Source organism: Eleutherodactylus coqui, chromosome 1 (assembly GCF_035609145.1).
Source record: "Eleutherodactylus coqui strain aEleCoq1 chromosome 1, aEleCoq1.hap1, whole genome shotgun sequence".
In the NCBI taxonomy this organism is placed as follows: domain Eukaryota; kingdom Metazoa; phylum Chordata; class Amphibia; order Anura; family Eleutherodactylidae; genus Eleutherodactylus; species Eleutherodactylus coqui.
This window is the reverse complement of record NC_089837.1, coordinates 282471286-282477285: the sequence shown is the minus strand read 5'-3', so window position 1 is coordinate 282477285 and position 6000 is coordinate 282471286. Positions and strand designations below refer to the sequence as shown.

The window sequence follows — 6000 nt, the reverse complement described above, 5'->3', positions numbered from 1 at the left end:
TGGGTTGCGTATTCAATGCTGTCCATCCCCAATACATTGTGTATGTGCGCCACTATGAGACAGAGAGGGGAATTTTAAAAAGTCACACTGCCCATGAGTCGCTGCCATATGCGGCGTTAGTTGGATCACAGGGTGGTAAAGCCCTGTGTGATACAAGCAGCATGTTAGACATAGGGCCGTGGGAATGATCCCTTATTTACACGGATCCCTTACCTATCCGCAGCAGCTACAAATAGAAATCTGAGGTTTAACCCTGGACCTCTGTGGCGGGAAGCCCTGCTTTAACCAACCTCATCTGGTACATAGGATGTGAATGGCTGGCCTTATCCCATATGGGTTCTGACTAGAGCCTACCAGAGGCGACTGTATCCCAGTGACTTCACTAATGAAGTGTGGAGCTGGCCTGGTGGGATCTTCTGGAGAAGCTCCACTTTAAACAATTCATCAATGGAGTAACGAAAGTGAAGTCATTGGACATAAAAAAACCGGAGCAGGCATTTTCTGTAACGTAAGGAGTACCACGTTCATTTCCCCATACAATCGGCGTGCCACCATCTATTACTGCATACTAAATGTAGAGTGATTGTTTACAAAGGGTTGTCATGTTTCTGTCACAAGCTCACTGGACTGCAGACAGATTTGGCTCCAAGAAAATGGCGGCCAGCGTCTCGCCGACACTTCCGGTAAGCGCTCGCTATGGAGATTTCCCAGGAAGCGCAGATATGCCAGCAATGACCGAGGGGCACACAGTGAGTGAGAAGGAACGGCGATCATGTGTGGTTTCCGCATGTTGTGTGCTTGGTAGGAGGGCGGGCTCGCTGAGGACTGTTGGAGGAAGTGGCGGCAGTAGCTGTGTGTAACGTGTTGCTGACACCTCCGGCCATCCTCCACTGCCTGTGGCAGCCGGTTGTACCTCCACCACTTCCTTCCCTCGAACTAATAAAGTAGTCGTTGTTATTAAGAGCTTTAGGACTAAAGACCTGTCCCCATAGGACCCCGCGAGGGCACGCTGCAGCATTGTAGAGGGAGTCCTGATCAGTCCGAAGTGGAGGGCTCTAACACGGGGGTCTGACCCCTACCTGCGGCTTATGGATGGCATCTGGGGATTCAGAAGCCGGACCCATGACCATTCTCTGATCACTTCCAGAAGAGGTTGTCCTGAGACCCCTGCATGACGTCTGCCCTTAACCCCTTAGTGACTGACGGATATTGTGGTAATATGGGTGGTCATTAAAGGGACTTTGCGTGTGCTGCTTTTTGCAGCAGCGAGTCAGAAGATAGTATGCCCAGGCTATAGTAGCCATCAGACACTGATCCGACACCAGCGGGTGCTGCGGCCAGCAGTGACCGTGGCATCTAAGGAGCTTCATAGTGAAGGTAGGTGCCCTCTGGCTGAAAGCAATCACTGAAGAGGGGGTGATGCTTTGCTATGGCATGCGAGGGCCCAACAAAACCCCCAATGCCTGCCATTAGCATTTGCGTGTTAGACCATTTCTTCCATTATTTTGCATCTTTGCCCCTCGGGCCGCTCTCACAGAAGCGTTTGTAAAAACGCTGCTTTTTTTTTTAGCGCTGAGCACAGCGGTTTACAGCATTGTTGTGAGCGCTTGTCTGCATTTTACTGCAAATTTTGTGAAGTTAGGCGACTCGTACCGCGTCCGCAAAATGCAGTGATTTTGATCGTGGCATTTTGCCGTGATTTTACCACCCTTTTCTGACGTAGGTTACTGCGTCCGACAACGGTTTTTAACACACCCCATCATTGATAGTGATGGGTGTTGAGGTATGTTAAAAAGTGCAAAATAGAGTAGAGAGAAAATGCCGCGTTCGAGCGCAGGTCTGCGAGGCCCCATTGAAATGAATGGGAGTGTTCTACCACGATTATAAAGCATATGCGTGAAACTGGCGGGCAAAGCAAGCTGGTGATGTCACCATTTTTGCCCTCCTCCCGGTGGCATAGTGCACAACGTTTTACAGCATTTTTAATGCACCCCATTCACTTCAATGGGCGATGCAGGGTGATGAAACCGTACCGCAACGCTGAAAATAGAATATACCGCGTTCGTTCCAGTGCGCAATATGAACACTGCACTAAACCGCTCGTCTGAGAAGCCCCATTGAAATGAATGGAGGCATAGCGCAGCTAAAAACGCCTGTCTGAGAGGCCTTAATAACTTTTTATTCTTCTGTCGACATAGCCATATAAGGACTTGTTCATAAACTGTCGTTTTTATTAGCACCGCTTTGGGGTATATAATGTGCTGCATATCTGTAAAAATGTTTTGGGAGACTGGGGGGAAAAAAGAGAGATTCTGCCAATTATTTTTTTCAGTATGATGGACTATTGGTCCTATTTTGGGGTGCATACAATGTTTTTTTATCACCGTTGTTTTGTATGTTTGAAGGTGGAACCAAAACCGCATTACTGCGCAGGATAAATCCTAGTTTGTTGCATTGGTTGTTTTTGACGTAGAATTTTTTTTCTACCTGGACTCTTTTTCTTTCTCTATGTCTCTGTAGGCGTCTTCTGCATCTGCTCGCTGCTTGCTCAGATAATACACTTCAGTACTTCTGTACTGCAGTCTCATAATGGAAGTCTGTCACCTTATTTTTTTGCCTATACTTTTACATGTGCGTCAACATGAAGAATTCCGTCTGGCTGCCATCCCCAGATAGTGCCTCAGAAAGTGCTGTGGACCCATTAGCTGTGGACCCTCCAACGGACGCTACACCTCTCCCAGCGGTCTCTCCTCGTATATTCAACTATACGATGCCTTGCTGAATGATGTCTGCAGCATATGTTCCAACCTCAAACCCCTTGTGCCACACTAAGCGTTTGGGCGCATGCACTTTGACTTCATCTCAGGAGAGAATGGCGTTATTCGCATGCGCCGCCGTAAGTGCTGCGCATGTGCGTTGAATGTGGAACGCGTGACAGATCCCGAGGGCAGAGCTAGAGATGTCATTCAGCTAGGTGTTTTCTAGTTGAACGTTTTCTGCTGTGATACCTTAGTATGGCAGCCAGATTGAAAGAAAATAAAGGTACTGCTGCATCCTCATGTTGTCGCACATGTAAAGTACATTCCGGTACTAGGCAAACCGTAAGGTGACAGACTTACTTTAGCTGTATTTTGCAGTGAAAGCCATGGCAGGCCTCTGGATGCAACCCATCGGGGATGGCTGATGATGCAGTTTAGGCTGCCTGTCCACGGGCGTTGCAATATCCCGCGGCGGACCGCCGCCCGGGAGCAGGAGCCAGCTGACGGATCGCTGCGGTGAGCCTATCTGACACTCACCACGGCAATTTGCAGCATGCTGCGATTTGACGGCCGCACCGGAGAATCGTTCGTGGACAGGGGGGCTGCGCTCTCCATAGCTATGGTATGGAAAGCGTTCACTGCATTCCCCACAGCCGGATTATCGCCACGGGGAACGCAGTGAAAATTCACCCGTGGACAGAAGCCCTTAGGCTCCCAGCCCTTGGACTCTGCCCAGTGGCCAGTATCTAGTGCTCACTATCAATCCAATCTGACACCATTCATTGACAGTGAGAGGTGTGAAGCGCCCACTTAACAGATTCAGAGGGCTAGGAGCTGAATGCAAAAGGTGAGTTTGTACAGAGCGGAATTGTTGCAGAATTTTGGCTATGGTTAGGGAACAGAATTTCCACAGTGCTGTACAGTATAATTTAAATGTATTGGCTTTTAACATCCCATTCCCAATATGGTGGGAATTTACTTCACGCTGTACAGAGAAGAGAATATCTGCAATAGAGTAAGGCCGGGCTCACACGAACGGCTCGGATTTGGGCAGTGGAAGACTGCAATCCATGGAAAGTAATTGTGAATGGTTGCTTAAGATCGTATTTCCTGGTGAATGTACGTGTACGCACATCGTATCGTCCGTGCGGAAGAAAGATATCTCTCTCCCCTCCAGCCGGCATTTCGGCTATGCTATCTATTTTCCTATCAAGTTGTGAGCATTTCCGCCGCTCAATGTTAATTGCTTTTGGGCTGCAGAACGCTTGCATCCATAGACCTCTATTAAGGTCGTCCACAAGCAATCTGCATTTAAAATAAAGCATGCTGCGATTTTTCTTATGCTCGCAGAATACGCAATTCATACCCGCAAGTGTGAAGGAAAATTCCAAAATACATGTTTTTAAATACCCGCGTTTTACTGTGGATCTTCCATGCGGACGGCGATTGTGGAACCTGCAATTCAAATCTGTTAGTGTGAGCCCAGCCTTATGAACCTGCTGACCTGAGGACATGACAAGTAGATGGGAGGTAGTTTGTTTCTACTGTGTACACACTGCAGCAAAAATGACATGACTTCTGTGGGACAGTACAATTACGACGATACCAACAAAAAAAAATTAAGAGTAAAATTGAAAAATTGAAAGCGAGATCTTAATTCCTAGTACCTGTAATGCTGACCACAACTGTTTTGGCAGGGCAATTTATGCATAGGATGAAGTTTCAAGTTGATCAGAAAGCCTCTTGTCTGATGCCATGTGCTACTGGCATTCCTGTCCTGGAGTTTTGTGCCTTGAAGATCATTTGCATTAAAGGAGATGTCCCGAGGCAGCAAGTGGGTCTATACACTTCTGTATGGCCATAATAATGCACTTTGTAATGTACATTGTGCATTAATTATGAGCCATACAGAAGTTATAAAAAGTTTTATACTTACCTGCTCCGTTGCTGGCGTCCTCGTCTCCATGGTGCCGACTAATTTTCGCCCTCCGATGGCCAAATTAGCCGCGCTTGCGCAGTCCGGGTCTTCTCCTCTTCTCTATGGGGCTCCGTGTAGCTCCGTGTAGCTCCGCCCCGTCACGTGCCGATTCCAGCCAATCAGGAGGCTGGAATCGGCAATGGACCGCACAGAAGCCCTGCGGTCCATGAAGACAGAGGATCCCGGCGGCCATCTTCAGCAGGTGAGTATGAAGACGCCGGACCGCCGGGATTCAGGTAAGCGCTGTGCTGTTTGTTTTTTTAACCCCTGCATCGGGGTTGTCTCGCGCCGAACGGGGGGGGGGTTTAAAAAAAAAAAAAACCCGTTTCGGCGCGGGACATCTCCTTTAAATAAACTATTCAGGTAAGCTACTTTCATTATAACCTTGTTTTTCCTAGCTGCATTGGTGACTCCCGTGGTGCCTAGGCACTGGGAGAACTTTCTTGATGTTGCAATATTCAGCAGGCAGCAGAAGTGGTTTGCAGCTCCTCCGAGTACATTTTATGGGACTCTGTAGTGATGAAGATCATCTGTCACTAGTGTAATTCATAACATACACCTTTCAGTTGCAGTTTCAGGGCTAATGCCCACAGACGCATTCCTGCCGTGTTTCACGTGGCGGAAATCTGCGGCATTATCCCGCAGCTATTAGGTGCTGATGAACCTAATAGCTTTCTGCCTTTCAATGTTCACGCTGCGGAATTCTATCACGGAGTTCTGCAGAAAGAAATCGCGGCATGTTCTAAATACTGTGGAAAAACGCATGGCTGGCTTCCATTGTAGTCTGTCTGTGCTCACAGCAGAAGTATCACGTGATTTAGTGTCTCTGCCCACCACTGGTGCATCATGCGCTGCACGGCGCATGTTCGCCGGCTCGACAGACAAAACTCACATGGCGGATCCACAGAGGTGAGTGTGGGGTCTTTGGGGGGGTGCTGTGTCGGACTCCGCTGCAATATTCCACTGGTAGAGTCCGACACAGCCGTGGGCATAAGGCCTAAGGGTACGCTCACACATAGCGGAATTAATGTAGATTTTCCCTAGTTGAAAATTTGCACCAAAATCTACATGACTTTGCACATAAACTCATTATTGAATGGATTCGCACCAAAATCTGTACCATAAAATATAGTGTGAATTTTGGAGCGGATCTGTGTGAATATAACCATGTGGTAATCTGTCACTAGGTTCATGTTTGAACCACGGGCTGAATAAACCCCGGACAGGTATGCTCATTAGTCCTGTATGTTGTATTCTGAAACC

The 6000-nt window shown here is 48.0% G+C and overlaps 1 protein-coding gene across 4 annotated transcripts in view; it reads left to right on the top strand.

Annotated features, from left to right (window-relative positions):
- The first annotated feature begins 665 nt into the window (after positions 1-665).
- Positions 666-6000, top strand: part of KLHL12 (kelch like family member 12) — a 30786-nt gene continuing 25451 nt past the window's right edge. The window contains exons 1-3 of one of the 4 annotated variants that reach the window (XM_066609326.1): positions 666-683; positions 4457-4572; positions 5089-5100. The gene's annotated coding sequence lies outside the window, so the exon portion shown is untranslated. The other 3 variants (XM_066609311.1, XM_066609318.1, XM_066609333.1) reach the window with 3 other exon arrangements.